This window comes from Protopterus annectens, chromosome 6.part0 (assembly GCF_019279795.1).
Source record: "Protopterus annectens isolate FY-2018-M chromosome 6.part0, PAN1.0, whole genome shotgun sequence".
Classification (NCBI taxonomy): domain Eukaryota; kingdom Metazoa; phylum Chordata; order Ceratodontiformes; family Protopteridae; genus Protopterus; species Protopterus annectens.
The window spans coordinates 725394570-725411455 of record NC_056737.1 but is presented as its reverse complement, the minus strand read 5'-3'; the positions used below and the strand labels follow the sequence as shown (position 1 = coordinate 725411455).

The 16886-nt window shown below is 40.1% G+C and overlaps 1 protein-coding gene across 3 annotated transcripts in view; it reads left to right on the top strand.

Annotated features, from left to right (window-relative positions):
- WDHD1 (WD repeat and HMG-box DNA binding protein 1) overlaps positions 1-16886 on the top strand; it is a 2322801-nt gene that overhangs the window by 14424 nt on the left and 2291491 nt on the right. The gene's annotated exons all lie outside the window — the stretch shown is intronic.

Genomic DNA, 16886 nt, shown 5'->3' with positions numbered 1-16886 from the left:
TATTATATACCTACTACCTCTGTCACAATTGTTTTGAGAATAGGACCGCCACAGACTAGTTTCGTAATTTACAGACTACTAACCAGTTGTGCATCAAGATGCACAGCCCGGGTCCACCGCATCTGTCACTCAATTTGAGACATGCCCACTTCTGCACAAAATGAACTGGTGAGGCCCTCAAGTACAATATCGCCGACTGAAGTATTGCTAAAACTTAACTAGAGACTGCTCCCCTGATGCAGATGGATGGAGCCTGAATGTTTTGAAGTGACCCAAGTTTGATTTAGTTATCTAGGTGCCATGCAAGATGACTGGGAGTGAAGGTAATGGAATTGGGGACCAACGCTGGCTCATGCATTTGGGGAAGGCATGTAATAATACTTAACTACTGCTTGGCTGCCTAGTGCAAACCATATAGAGTGGCAGCAAGGAATGTGTGGTGATGGGCACCTTAGCCTACCATGCATTGCTCTTGTTTTTGTGTCAATGGGCCCAATGTTGTTCAGTCTGCTTTGTCAGAGGTGCCTACAGCAAACAGAGGTAAGCTGTATGAATGAAATGCATTAACTTCCTGGATGACAGCCCATCTTTTGCCATCACCCCCCCCCCACACACACACACACACACACGCACACAAAATCTGCATCACTGGTAGGACATGGAAACAAGAAAGGCAGTCATTCAACAGGGGAAGCTGATGCTCAGTAAGGTATGGACAATAAAAACAAATAAATAAAATGACCTTCTGTGCACAGCTCTGATGCTTTACTTTACTGTGAGGAGACTTGAGGAAATAATAATCACAGTATTCTCAGACCCCCACGCAAACTAGAACTATTTCTATGCCCATATTTCGGTGAGATCAATTTTAGATTAAATGGGGTCCATACAAAGGACTTACTAAGCCCCTTATACAGCCTGGAATGGCAGCCCCAAGAAGCACTAAGGGACTAGATGTTCTGTGATGCATTTTTTTTACTACTTATTGATAGAGGTATATATGAGAAGTCGCTGTGGTGCAGCGGTAACGTTGTTGCCTCACAGCAAGAGGTTCTCCTGTTCGATTTTCGGCTGGAGCACCTTCTGTGTGGAGTTTGCATGTCCTCCCTGTGGTTGAGTGGTGTTCAAAAGACATGCATGAATGGGCATGCCTTCGTTGAAGGTTGGGTGTCGGGCTGGCACCTCGGCACCATAAAAATCGACTACCAGTAATTAGCGGACCGGAGTTCCGTTGTGGCGACCCCTAACCGGGAAAAGCCGAAAGAAATCAACAACATTGATATAGGTATATGCCTGCCAATATTACTTTTGACATACACACACATATACACTGAGGAACTAGCGCAGACAAGGCAGCTCTGTCACAAGTTAGACACACGGTAACGCACTGGAAAATCCAGAAAATATCATTTAATCCAGAACATGTAATTGGGATACTGGAAGAAACCAGAGTACCTCAATAAAACCTAAACAGAGATAGGGAGGACACAGATTTCACAGCTGGATCCACAGCCAAGAACTCAGATAAGGAGAAGAGCAGTGCTACTCACTGTGCCACTGTGTCAACAATGTTTTTGTTTCACAGACGTCCTACCCAGACCAGAAAAGATAGCCAGTTATTGTGTGCAGTGCTGTTTTGACTTGAGTTGAAAAGTGAGAGAAATTATGGTCAGCTTGTTACTTTTCAACCCCCCCCCCCCCCACACACACGTATATAAGCAAAAGTCACAGCAATGATTGTTTTTTATATAGCATTTGATTGCAGATAAAAATCCAAGTGAAACAGTAAAACATTTAGGAAACATACTTGAGAAATTTGTTAGCTGTCAGAATACCTTTCAAGTACTCATCTTGACTGGATTTCCTGACAGAGACCCTGATTTCCTGACTGCCAGTAAACAAATCCTGACAGGTGGCAACCCTAGTAAAAGATGACTGGTTATATGAACAGTTTGTGTTTTGTTGGCAGTGATGAGGATTGGGCTACTGATATTAGAACTACATTGTGCAGTCACTGAAATTACAAAAGCTTAACACTATCAGTATTGTTCACTTTGGGTACCAGTACTTCTAGGCTTAAGCAACTTGGCAGTTGAACAATATATAAGAAGTCTTTCTTTAACAGCGTAGTAAGAATCCAGTGTTTCTTAATTGCAGAAAGATTCATATTTTATAAAAGAAACCAAAGACGAAATGTAAACTTTTAAGAATACTTGGCTGAATTAAATAAACTGTATCAACATCGGCAATCTGAGGGGCTAATGGATGCCTTAAGGGACAGGCTTATGTGTGTAATTTATTGGGGAATTACAAAGAAGTTAAAATATAACGCATTTGCATTCCAGCTGCTTGAATTTATTTTATGTCTAGTATTGACACTATGTACATGATTGTGTCCTGCACTTGTCTGGTTGTCTTTGTGGATGTGATATCAAACTAGGTTTACAGCTTTCGGGGATGGGATTAACAAAGGTGAACGTTAACGATTCTATAGCACTCATTATAAAGAATAACGGACTTTTTAGAGTCTTCGCCAAATTTTACCTAATCAATATAATTAATAATATTAGGTCACCCCCTCCTCCCCAGACAGGACTTGGGCTTTGCGGGTGGTTTAGCCTAGTAGGGGGAGAAGACTCGGTAGTAGCAGATAACGTTGTTAATTACTTTTGCATGCAGAATTAAGAGGACTGTGGACCAATGCCATAGCACTAAAAGAGATGATCCTCATTATTCTTGCTGTTGCTGGGGCGTTTCGTAAAAATCTACTGCAAATCATTAGCCGACCGGAGTTCAGCTGTGGCGACCCCTTACCGGGAAAAAGCCGAAAGACAAACAACAACATTCTTGCTGTTGCTGACCTGCAAAGAAGATTTTTTTGTCTTGCAGCACATTGAGTAGGCCATCCTTTAATACAAAGGAATGATTATTGCAGCAGAAATATGGAGTATTCTTTCTAGTCCCGGCAAGTTTCCAAGTTGGTAGTTTCCATATGGGATGCTGTCTGACATAGCACTAGTACTGATAGTTTTACATCATCATTTAATCATTATAAAAATGTGAGGTAAACTCTGAAGAAAGTCCAGCATTATGGATGAAAGCACTTAATCCAGATATGTTACAATTCAGTTATGTTACTTTGAAGATTTTAATACATTTTTTATGTGGAATAAAGTCGCCAAGTGTTTTTAATGGAGTATACATTGAGACTGCTGGCATTGCTATTTGTTTTTCTTTCAGTTTTACTTGTTGCTGAAGAGACGCTATACCGGAGGTTCGGATCTATATTATATGAACGAAAGTTCATATAAGCGAACCTCCCGGACATGGAGGTGTGTGTTGTGGGATCGAAGTACAGTGAAGATTGGAGTTTTTGCCCTTTCCTCACTGTAGTGCGATCTCTGAGTTGGAATATATATTTAGTGGGGGGTGTAATATTGTTTTCGATGTCCGGGATTTTCGCTCATTGAGCGCTTATATGAACTTTCGTTCATTTAATAAAGACCCCAGAGGTTCATGTACAATAAAGCTCATTTTTCAAGGGGGGGGGGTGTGGGCTCTGCTGGTTCATACCACTACTTTGCTGGCACATGTCAAATTAAGATGCCAAGAGCTTGTGCAGGGAGGACATGGGTCTAACCACCTAAGCTGCTAACGGTTGCCTTTGTTAAAACATATGGAAGAACGCTCATTTTTCAGGGGGGGGGGTGTGGGCTCTGCTGGTTCATACCACTACTTTGCTGGCACATGTCAAATTAAGATGCCAAGAGCTTGTGCAGGGAGGACATGGGTCTAACCACCTAAGCTGCTAACAGTTGCCTTTGTTAAAACATATGGAAGAACGCGCATGCTCAGACAAGAGGACATAGGTGGTCCTTGAGGTGATTCAAATGCCCACATCACCACCAGGGGAGGGATTAGGCCATCAGTAGAAAAAAATACCCTTGTAACTGGAATGCAGACAAGGTCACAAGTAACCCCAACATCTACCTGCATGACAGCAACCCTTTATGGCTTTATCATCAGTGGAGCTGGGTATTTGCCACTACTGGGGAACGAATTGGCATCCATTAAGGAGATATATAGAGGTATATATGAGAAGTGGCTGTTTATTTTGTCAGCCACCTAGTTTGACATCACATCCACAAAGACAAGTACTTGGGTTAAAGTCAGTGAGTTTGAAGAATCTTGAAGTATTTATTTATTTATTTGTCTTTGTATGCTGGGAAAGTCTGATTGGGTTATAACAAGTTTCAGTGGAGGCCCGGAGAGAAAAGCTCCATTTGCTTACATTGCATTATACTAAGGTGGAGTTAAACACAGAGTAGTTACACTTTTGTTTCCATTTATACACAAACAGTAGTTACATTTATACATTCTAAGATTTTACAAAGGAGGAAATTATTAAAGATAAGGCCCCCATGCAACTTATTGGATTGTAGTGGCAGCCATTATATATAAAATTTTGTCGTTTCAGTGAGAGGTTGAGTGTATTCTGTTTAAGGAGAGTATTATATGTAGAGAAAAAAGTCCGCCTTGAGATGAGCATGTGCATGACCAGGATTGGTTAAGATGTTGTTTAAAACTATTGAGTTTGTCAGAGAGTCTTATTGGTATGGGGATAGTATTCTGGATTTTAGCAACATATTGGGAGTAGAGCGAGCCGTCTGCAACATTTATTTTTAAGTAATAAGAATTTGTTACTAGAGTGGAGGTTCCTTGCTGGACAGTAGTTCAGTAATAAGTTATGTAGTTCAAACATTTTTCTGGGTGATTGAGTTTGTGTGTTGTAATTAGTTGTGAATATGTTAGGTAGTTGTCTAGTTCAAGCTAGTTAAATTGCTTTAAGCTTTGACAATGGTGGACCTTTTGAAGGAGTTGAGTGGCAAATTTAGCTATTTTATTGTAGCAGGAGACAAGATTCATTCTTTGAATATCGTTTTAAGTTTGTTAGGATAGGAGTGTCATATGAGAGAGTTGGCAATAAGAGGGTGATGGCAAGAGTTTTTCATGCCTTGTCTGTAAGAAATCCATTGATCCTGTAAAGGAGGCCTAGTTTCTGGTAAGTAGATTTAATGGTGTGCAGTATATGCTGGTCATATTTGAGATTGTTCTCTATTATATCTCTAGTTACTGTGAGTTACAGTTTCAGTGATGGTATTATTTGCTGACTTTCTATGGTAAAAAAAAAAAAATAGCTTTTGGTTTTGACAACTTTTTGACTTAAAAAGCATTAGCTTAGTTTTCTTGGGGTTGAGTAGGAGGTTTGATTCTTTGAGCCAGATTTCTACAGATGAGAAAGATTTTTGGATAATGTCTTGGAGCTTATTTATTGTTGAGTACGCACATGTTAATGTTGAGTCATCTGCATACTGAACTAAACTAGCATGGTGAGTGGAGGTCATTTAATTAATAAATATATTAAATAGTACTGGACCCAGAATAGAGCCCTGAGGGACACCAGTAGTAAAAGGTTGAAAGGATGAGTAGGTTTGTTGCCATTTAATGGCTTGTTGCAAGACAGTATCAAATGCCTTTGACAAGTCTTAAGAATATAGTGGACACAAACAGACCATCATTTCTGTGCTGGTTTATTATATTGGTAAAATATAGTAAAGCAGTAATAGTGCTGCTTTGGGACCTAAAGCCATATTGTGCATCTGAGAGCAGGTTATTTGAGGTTAGGTATTGCGTCGGCTGCATATGGAAGCATAAGGGGGAGAATGCTATTGGCCTGTAGCTATTAAACTCTCTGTAAATGTGCTGCCTTTGTGCAGTGGTATTATGTAGGATTTTTTTCCACAGTGGTGGGATGCATGTTTGTATTATGGACCTATTAATTAGTATTGTCACGGGAAAGGCTATGACTTGTGTGGCCATTTTTAGGTAGTCTGATGGCAGCTGGGCTCCAACCATGGAAGCAACTTTTAGTTTAAGGATCAGCTTCCTTATGAGCTAGATAGGTATTGGACTAAAACTGAAGAGCTCTGGCTGGTTTTGATTGGACAGGGGTGGGGGTGGGGGGGGCAGATGTATTAGTGTCCAAGAAAGATAATATTGATCGGATAAAGTATGAATTAAACTGTGTGGGTATAGTTTGTTGTATCCTGTGCATTTGGAGAGGGAGTGGTGGTCTTGCCAGGGTGGAGTAGTTTATTTAGTGATGACCAAAAACGTTTTGGGTTGTTTTTTATGTTTGTCTTGTAGGTTGGTATAGCATCGTTGTTTATCCTGTTTGATATGGAGTCTTGCAAGGTTTCTAAGATAACCGTTCTATTTTTATACCAGTTTTTCCTGGCTTTATCACTTTTTGTCATGACTTTTTTTGTTTATTTTGTCAGCCATCTTGTGGGGTTGAACTTTACATTTTATTACCCACCGGTGCCAGATTATTTAAAGTTTGTAAGAATGTCTTATTTGTGTTCTACAGCAGTAACTAGTAGCATTGTTCTAAGTACATTACAGTTATATTGTTTGTGTTTCATTGAAAATATCTTTTCTGAAATTGATTGTATATCATATCTGATTATAGATAATATGTTTATCTAAGTTATTGTGAAAACTGGTAGAGATGGGTGAAGGCTGCCAGATAGAATTATCTGCACAATTCTATCATTTGTAAATATAAATGTTGAACTACAAGCTTGTTTTTTTAAATGAAAGAATGCTGTCAAATGTTGAACTTTAAAACTATGTGGCAACATTGCCTTCGGCTGTAAAGAAAGATAAGTCAAGCATTTCTTTTTGGTCCTTTGAAATTAAAATTACTTCATCACTGCCATTGATGTTTTACAAGTCGGCTCCGGTCCGGCTAGATTAAGGCTTCCTGCATATTGTTTTAAGGCTAAAGTTAATGACCAGAATTCTAGTCGTCCTTTATTGCTCTGTGTAAAAGAATGTAAATGCAGTTTCTGTCAGCCTGGGAACACCAGGAAAGTAAAATATGATGTAATATTTTAGCAGAACTGCAGTTTCAATTTAAACAATGAGAGCCAGAGATTATTAAGCATTTTTGTCTGATATCCAACTCGTCAGCACTTTGCCTGTTGTCTTATGTAAGTTATCTTAGAATTGTGTTTTCTTTTAGAGAGCTAGAAATTAGAAAGTTTAGACTGTGTTTTTCTGTGATGTCAGAACTGTACTACTGATTTATTGTAAGTATTTCTGTATGATCTCTGAACTCTTTTGACTAGCACTGTATAATAGAAAGTATTGTCTTGTGGTTTTAATTTATTTATTATTAAATATTTTAAAACCTTTTAACTGTGGCTGTTTTGTGTAGAGATAAGTTACGCTCTAAGAGTACATTGCATGTATATAAGGATCCTGTACCAGGTCACTCTAATAAGCCCTGAGACTGTTTAGTCACATCTACCGGTTGAATAATAATATTGCACGGTAATAATTGGACACCCTTTTAAGGGCCTTTGAGTAGCTGATAAGTATTAGCTGGGTGGTGGCAGTAATTACTACCATATAGTCTGGGTAAAAGGGGCACAGCTGGAGAACCTGTGCCAGCTTTCCCCAGAAGTGTTTGTGTGGTTGTATAAACTCTTATCTCAAAGTGTGTGTGTGTCAGCTACTTGGGCAGGGACACGAAGCACTGGTTGGACAGAGAGGGTGCTGGAGATTTTAGTTTGCCCAGCTAAGCTGAGATCTGGACCCTATAGCTGTGCCAGTGGGGAGTCTTATTAGGGAGCGACCAGCCCCGGACTGACTGTGCTCTGTGTGTGCTCTTAAGGGGAAATTGCACTTTACTGTGTGTATTTGTTATCCTTTCCTCGTATACGAGACTTCCTCTCTGGTGTTAGTGGTGAGGATTGAGGCTCCTTGATTGCTGGGCCAGGGCACGGGCATCACAGTTATGATGGCTTCTAATAGCATATATTGGTATGTGGTCACTTATGCTATTTGAGAGGCACCCCACTTTTGCCATTTTGTATGGTTTGTTAGTAAGAATCCAGCCTAATGTTGAGTGTCTCCCTGAAGTTTTATTGATTCTAGTTGGTGTGGCTAATTATCTGAAGATGAACATGTTTATAGATTCAGCAAGGTTAGTGGAATTTGAGTTGCCAGTCTATATCTAAGTTTCCAGGTATTACAGTTTCATGGTTAATTTGCTGTGTATCCAATACAGGATGCTTTCAGCAGTATCAATGTTATTCCCTGGTGATATATAAATTTGCTGTTAAACATCAACAATAAGAAAACTATATGTTTAAGAGTGTTATTAGCTGTTCAGTATTATTAAATGTGGTTATTTCCTGTGGAAGTAAGGTGGTGGTTGGGGAATTTTTATAGATGATTACGGCTACACCAGCTGCACGCTTGTTTTGTTTGTCATGTCTGAGTATATTGAACTGGGGGGGGTGATCTCATTATCCTTTTATTTTTTAACCAGGTTTCAGTAGCTATGTGGCAAGGTAGGCATGTATATCATGGATTTTATTGCACATATGTCTTAGGCTTGTATTTAGTAGGGTGGGTTTGGGTTCTGTTTTTTGTTGATGTGTTAGGTGACTGGTTTTATTTTGGGGTTAGAAGTGATTGGTTTTATGAACAGTAGGATTTGTGTCGGGGTGAATATCTCTGGTAATTTTTTGAACTGATATTTTTCAGAGGGAAGGGGTGTGGTCTGTTATATTTTGCTCTTGGTTTGGTATTTGATCAGAAGTTCAGATACTTAAGTTGTAAGATATTTATAGATCAAATATGTTTTGTTTGTAGAGATAGGGTGTTATGGTGAAAGGCAGTCTGGGTAGATGATATTCTTTGTGAGGATTGTTTAAAATATTTGTTGTAAATTAGGATTAGAAAAAGTTAGGAGAGTGCTGGGTTGGTTGTAGAGATATAATATGATAGTTATAGGGGGCAAGGATTAAGACTGTTTGAGAAAGAGTCTTGGATGGAAAACAAGAGTGAGTGTTAATATTGAGGGCAATTCTGTTGATTTTCTTCTAGAGGGAACTGGTGGTATTGGTTTGAGGAAAATGTGGGTGGTGCTATGGAGGTTTAAATTGTAGAGTAAGAGAGGTGGGATTTGAGGGTAGGGGCGTGGAGTGAGTCTGAGCATTAGCAAGGGAGAACTAAGTGGGTTGAAAATTTGGCAAAGAGACTGCTTATCCGTGACATAACTTAAACATCCTCAAATCTACTGAGCGAGACAAGTAAAAGGAACAATGCAGTTTAAAAGGTCTCTGAGCTATTTTGGTGAAAGTCTTGATTTTGTTGTTGTAGGACACAGTTTTAACAGGAGAGTTAGTCCAATGTTAACCTGACCTGATTAATGGTGATAACACTAAAAAAAATTGCTCTTGACTATTTGAGCAACTGTACAATATAAACAGGTTTCTATGGATTTTGAAATGCAAAGTCCAAAGGCCACACCGATCTCCACAGATCAGCAATGAGAAAAAGTAAACCAGAATGCAGTAGTGCTGTTCTTGAAAAGTACTGGCTCAGAACTCAAAATGCTTGCACAAGAAGAGAAATAAACTTAAGGATGGGAGACAGTGGGATGAATTGAGCACAGTTGAAGGGAAATGTACCAATGGTGCTGCTGTGGTCTAAGAAAATGGAGCTATTATAGTGGACAGAGTTCTTTGTTTTAGGCTGCCATAATATTTATAACTTACATAAAGATGTAGCCCACAGAGTGGTGATCAAACTGCAGACTTCTCTGTCTATTTAAAAAAAAACAGCTTTAATAAAAGTCTGCATTGACTAAGCGCTTTCACCCACAGTTGGGCTTCTTCACTGTCTGTAAACAGTAACACAATAATTGCTTAAATACCAATTAAACACAAAGTAATCCCATGAGTACCTACAAGCATTTAAAAATTAACCCACTGATATCCAGTTCATTCAACTCAACCCTAATATTTATTTGTACACCAAAAATACATACATAAATGTACTATTGAAAAAGTAGATGTCCCACTTGTTGAAAACTCTACAACTGTTGCATTTAGAATTCTATCATAAAAAAATGGGTAATCATGAAGTGTGTTGTATAATATGTTCTATATAAACTGAGATTTGTATTTTAATACACAAGCTGTAGAAATGCTATCTGATGCCTGGTGCATCATACATATGTATTTGCTTGCAGGGACACTTTTTTTTATAGCAAAATAAAAATACACTAAAGAGACACTTGAGTGCACTGAGTCAGTGTTGACTGGACAAATACTTGCTCAGTGCTGAAAGTGGTTTAATAGCTCTCTCTAGCAAGGAGAAATAAGAAAGGAAGGGGGGCAAGGGTAACTTCCTTGAAGGCATGCAGTTCCACTAAAGAAAGACAGGAGGATGTAAATAATGGGAATAGCAAATCTAGAAGTAGTAAAATATAAGAGAGGAATAGAGCAGTATGAGTAAATGTCAGTATCTGTTAGGAGGTAAAAAGTAAAAACTTACTAGCAGGATGTCTGTGGAGGAGGGCTTACAGACTGGAAGGTTATTGCTTACAAACCAGGACACTGATGCACTTGTCTTCAGACTAGTCACTATGCAGGTTAAAAGACGTGCAGAAGACTGGATGCCCCTAACACAAAGTACAAGGGCAGAGGTGGTACACTAGTTTGTCCTTAATAAATGGTGGGTGGACTCAGACTGCCTATTGAATGAGTATGTTGTGTGTAACCCTGTAACTCTCTTGCACACTGCTAGAGAGAGAGAAAGAAGGAACGATGGAAGTAATGAAGTATTTGGTGTGAGTTTTATATTTGAGCGGATAAAGATTGAAACTCCCAGACAGTTTGAAAGAGTAATAGATACTGTATCCTGTTAGTGTTATCAGGATATTAAAACAAAGTTTTGCTTTGCTTTTGACAAAAAGCAAGTCAAAAATTAATGTGCTCAAGTGTCATGAAGGCTTTCAAACTGGTCAAGTTATTGTTCTGACTCCTTGCATTGAGCAGAGCTATCTTAATGTAAACTGGATTAGAATCTGTTCGGTTGGAATGTCAACAGATAAACCTTGCCTGAAAAGGCACTATGGCAGCAGAAGACATTATAGCCAGTACACCTTAGTACAGAGGAGAGAAGTGAAGGCTGTTACTGGCAATCCGGGTAGGTCTGTCGATCATTGTTTCCTGTGCTGACATGTACAATGGCGTGACCTGCACCCACTGAATGACACTAATATGCCAGCTGTAGAAATGAGTTATTTTTGTTTATAGTCTTCCAGAATGATGTCACAATTATAAAGTATTGCTCAAGATTAGTTTTTCACCTGCTCAGACACGTGTGTATGCACATGTGTGTACTTGTGCATGTAGAGCTCAACTGTATCTTTTTGCATTCCCCCTTGAGGTAGTTTCTAAAATCATTCTCCTTTACATGGGTGATGCTGAGTGTGTATTCATATTTCAGGTAAAGGAATATAAACTAGTGGTCACATCCCAAATCCTGGCACCAGATAGATGACGGACTGTAACCCTATCCTTGCATAGATTGGAGGGTAGAGCATCAGTGGGTCTATCTCTTCTAGTTTGAATATTTAATGCAAATGAATAAAGTCAGTGTTCTTTAATTCATTCCAGTATTTTAAATTCGTTTTTTTTCTCACTTTTTATGCTTTAGCCAAAACCAAAGTTAGTTTTTACTTGCACTAGCATTGAGGTTATGATGATTGACATTTTAATATTTGTAGGGAATTTTATTTCTGATGTTATCTAGTGATATTTTACATATTTTTGAAAATCTATAATTCTGTACATAATTTAATATTTATATCTAGGTATCCGCATGTTTTTTTTCCCTGTAATATTGCAGCTTTGTTCATTTTTCAAAGGAAGATTAGGCCAATTCTGCATAACCACTTGATTTTTATGTATTAAATACATCCTCTTTCACAAAACATATCATCATAAAAGCACATTAGGTATAGTAACATTAAATTTGAACAACATGAAAAAGTTGGATATCTCTAAGCAAATAGAACACTTTCCCAAATGCCTGTGTATAATAAATGTGTATGTTGTTTGTGTTTACATATACCCAGGTCTGTATGGTTGTGCGAGCATGCATGCGCTCACGCACATATATATAAAATAGTAACGTAGCATGATAGCACCATCAGTAGAGCCTAACCGATAGTACTGGTGGGTGCATTTACAGTAGGTCTGTTAGGCACACATGGCCCAGGCAAATATTGTGGGAATTGGGCAAGTGTAAATATAGGGTGTTGTGGTATAATGAGGTGTTTTGTGTGGCTGTCCCTTTTATGGCACTACCTGTTAGAGAAGGTAATTAAACACAGTAGGAGGCACTACATTTTTAAACAAGGCTGCAGGCAACATAGGAAAAGTCATGGAGTAGAAAATAATTTGTGAAGTTAGCCCTGGAGGAGCTACAGAGAAGGGGGTAGGTGCATCAGTTTTTGGGGAATCTGCAGCTTGGGTGTTTGAAGGTTGTAAACTGTGTGCTGTTCGGCTGCTCCCGTTAGGGGTCGCCACAGCAGATCAACTGTTTCCATTTCTTCCTGTCCTCTGCATCTTGCTCTGTCACACCAACCATTTCTTCCTGTCCTCTGCATCTTGCTCTGTCACACCAACCACCTGCACGTCCTCTCACCACATCCATAAACCTTATCTTAGGCCTCCCTTTTTTCCTGTTACCTGGCAGCTTCATCCTTAGCATCTTTTTCCCAATATACTCTGCATCCCTCCTCAGCATATGTCCAAACCAATGTAATCTTGCCTCTCTGGCTTTGTCTCTAAACCTTCCAACCTGGGCTGAGCCTCTAATGTACTTATTCCTAATCCTGTCCATCCTCGTCACACCCAGTGCAAATCTTAACATCTTCAACTCTGCCACGTCAAGCTCTGACTCCTGCCTTTTTGTCAATGCCACTGTCTCCAACCCATATAACATAGCTTGTCTCACTACCCTCTTGTAAACCTTCCCTTTCACTCTTACTGGTACTCGTCTGTCACAAATCACTCCTGACACTCTTCTCCACCCACTCCATCCTGCCTGTACTCTTTTCTTCACCTCTCTTCCACGCTCACCATTACTCTGAACTGGTGATCCCAAGTACTTAAACTCATCCACCTTCGCCACCTCTACTCCCTGCATCCTCACCATTCCTCTATCCTCCCTCTCATTCACACACATATATTCTGTCTTAGTCCTGCTGACCTTCATTCCTCTTCTCTCTAGAGCACATCTCCACCTCTCCAGGTTCTCCTCCACCCGTTCCCTACTCTCACTACAGATCACAATGTCATCTGCAAACATCATAGTCCACGGGGACTCATGTCTGATCTCGTCTGCCAACCTGTCCATCACCATTGCAAATAAGAAAGGGGTCAGAGCTGATCCTTGATGTAATCCCACCTCCACCTTAAACGCATCCGTCACTCCCAATGCCGACCTCACCGCTGTCACACTACCCTCGTACATATCTTGTACCACTCTTACATACTTCTCTGGCACTCCCGACTTCCTCATACAATACCACAACTCCTCTCTAGGCACCCTGTCATATGCTTTCTCTAAATCCACAAAGACACAATGCAACTCCTTCTGACCTTCTCTGTACTTCTCCATCAACACTCTCAGAGTAAACATCGCATCTGTAGTTCTCTTTCCTGGCATGAAACCATACTGCTGATCACTAATCATCACCTCCCTTCTTAACCTAGCTTCCACTACTCTTTCGCATAACTTCATGCTGTGACTGATCAGTTTAATCCCTCTGCTTTTACTACAGCTCTGCACATCACCCTTATTCTTAAAAATCGGTACCAAAACACATTTTTTCTCCATTCTTCAGGCATCCTCTCACTTTCCAAGATTTCATTAAACAGTCTAATTAAAAACTCCACTGCCATTTCACCTAAACACCTCCATGCTTCCACAGGTATGTCATCTGGACCAACAGCCTTTCCGTTCTTCGTCCTCTTCATAGCTATCCTTACTTCCTCCTTGCTAATCCACTGCACTTCATGATTCACTATCTGCGCATCATCCAACCTTCTCTCCCTCTCATTCTCTTCATTCATCAACCCCTCAAAGTACTCTTTTTTTTCATCTGCTCAACACACACTCCTCGCTTGTGAGTACGTCTCCCTCATTATCCTTTACCCCCCTTACCTGCTGCACATCTTTACTAGCTCGGTCCCTCTGTCTAGCCAAAAGGACAAGTCCTTTTCTCCCTCCTTAGTGTCCAACCTTTTATACAACTCTTCATACGCCTTAACCTTAGCCACCTCTCTCTTTGCCATGCACCTCATCTCCTTATACTCTTGTCTACTTTCTTCATCTCTTTGACAATCCCACTTCTTCGCCAACCTCTTTCTCTGTATACTCTCCTGTACTTTTTCATTCCACCACCAGGTCTCCTTGTCCTCCTTCCTCTTTCCAGATGTCACACCAAGCACCTTTCTAGCCATCTCTCTTACTAGCTCTGCTGTAGTTACCCAGCTATTCAGTAACACTTCACTGCCACCCAGTGCCTGTCTTAACTCTTCCCTGAACATCACCTCACAATTGCCCTTTTTCAGTTTCCACCATTTGACCCTTGGTGCTGCCCTCACACTCATCCTCCTCTTCTTGATCACCAGTGTCATCCTACAAACCACCATCCTATGCTGCCTAACTACACTTTCCCCTGCCACCACTTTACAGTCTCCAATCTCCTTCAGACAGGCCCTTCTACATAAGATATAATCCACCTGTGTGCATCTTCCTCCATTCTTGTATGTCACCCTATGCTCATCCCTCTTGTTAAAATACGTATTCATCACAGCCATGTCCATCCTTTTCGCAAAATCCACTACCATCTAACCTTCTGCATTCCTTTGCTTAACACCATACCTACCCATCACTTCCTCATCCTCTCTGTTCCCTTCACCAACATGCCCATTGAAATCTGCTCCAATCACCTGTCTCTCACCCATGGGTACAGTCATCACCACTTCATCCAACTCACTCCAACATTTTTCTTTCTCATTCATTGCACACCCAACTTGTGGAGCATATGCACCAATAACATTCATCATTACACATCAATTTCTAGCTTCATAAACATCACTCTATCCGACACACTTTCACCTCCAAAACACTCTTAGCATACTGTTCCTTCAGGATGATGCCTACGCCATTTCTCCTCCCATCCACACCATGATAAAACAATTTGAAACCACCTCTGATACACCTAGCCTTGCTCCCCTTGCATCTGGTCTCTTGCACACACAATATACCAACCTTCCTTCGGTCCATCACATCAGCTAGCTCTCTCCCTATACCAGTCATACTGTCAACATTCAAAGTTCCGACTATCGCAGTCCTAGCCTTTACCTGCCTTCGGGCATGCCTTCCCCCTCTTCTCCTCCTTTGGCCAACAGTAGCCCAATTTCCGCCAACAGTACTGGTGGCGGTCGTCGTTTACCCGGGCCTCAACCGATCCGGTATGTATTTCTGTACTGTTGTCTGCATGTATGATTTGGCAAACTTTTATGCCGGATTCCCATTCTGATGCAACCCTCCACATTTATCTGGGCTTGGGACCAGCACAAAGAAATGCACTGGCTTATGCATCCTCAGTGGCTGGCCTTTCAAAGCAATATCATTGTAAATTTTACACACACCTGGCTAACGGACGTGCTAAGCTACTGGATTTCAGCTGAACAATCTCGTTGAAAGTGCTGCCCCAATAAGTAACTATCAGAGAAATTAAAAAATAAATAAATGCAGCAAATCTGGATAACGTAGGGTTTTATTTTTTTTTTGTGTGTCATAATATCCTTAGATTTGCCCTACCAGAAATGAAAATGAACCATCTCCCTGTAAAGTGTCTTACTGTAAATGTTCTGCATGCAGTCCACAACTCTTGAGCTGGTTGGCTATCACAGACAACACCTCCATGCCAAGCCTCTGTCACCCCTCCCCTTATCTCGCTGGGCTGTTTTGCAAGTAACAGTAAGAATCATACAAAAATGAAGGAAAATAAGGGACACGCCCCCAAAAAACATTATTACTGTAAAGTTGAGCCACTGACACATTGAGGGAATGCCTGAAAGTGTTGCCTTGTACGTCACATAATCTTATTTTAACGTTCAGTAATTTTCTCTTGCGGTTTCATGTCTTTTTATGGAGTTACTGCAAACGTGTTAAATGGATATGGTTTAAAAAAGATGTGACATCTACATTTTATACACACATGTTTAAGATGAACACCTAAAAGACATGAAAATAGACTAAATTCTGAGTTCAGCAACCGCATTTAAAGTGTTGCCCCAATCAGCAACCGCATTTAAAGTGTTGCCCCAATAATGGAAAAGCACAGATTCGGATTTCTATTCTCTAGTAACTCCTTTTTTTGGCAGCCATCAGAGTTAAACTTAACAAGGCTTTACTATGTCTTCCATTCAGATCCTGTGTCCCAGCTCAGAATAATTATTTCTTTAATTACACCCATTTGTTCACCCAGTATTTCTGACAAGAGTACTCTCTAGGGTGTTTTTAAAGTCTGCCTACTCCTTTCCCTTGTTTGCAGTCACATCTTTCTTCCCCATCACACCTCCAACATTTGCCATTTACCACAGGAAAATTTCTTTGGAGTCTGCTTGGGGTACTCATGCAAATACTTTCAAGGAAAAATCCTCAACCTTCTAGACTTTTTTGCATGCTTGGGTGCCATACATATTACTCCCATTTTTCTCTTGTAAATTACTTTATCCAATCACTTTTTTCCCAGTCTTTTTTCCAACCTCCTCTGATTCTTATAGTTATTGTGCAGTATTTCATATGCCCTACTAATTATCCTTTTTTTAACCACAGCTTCTGTCATAGATTTAACTAAAAACTCTACCAGAGCAGGTCTTTTGAGATTCTCTTATCTCTTTCTGTTTGCCTATACTCTATCCATCCTTGTTAGG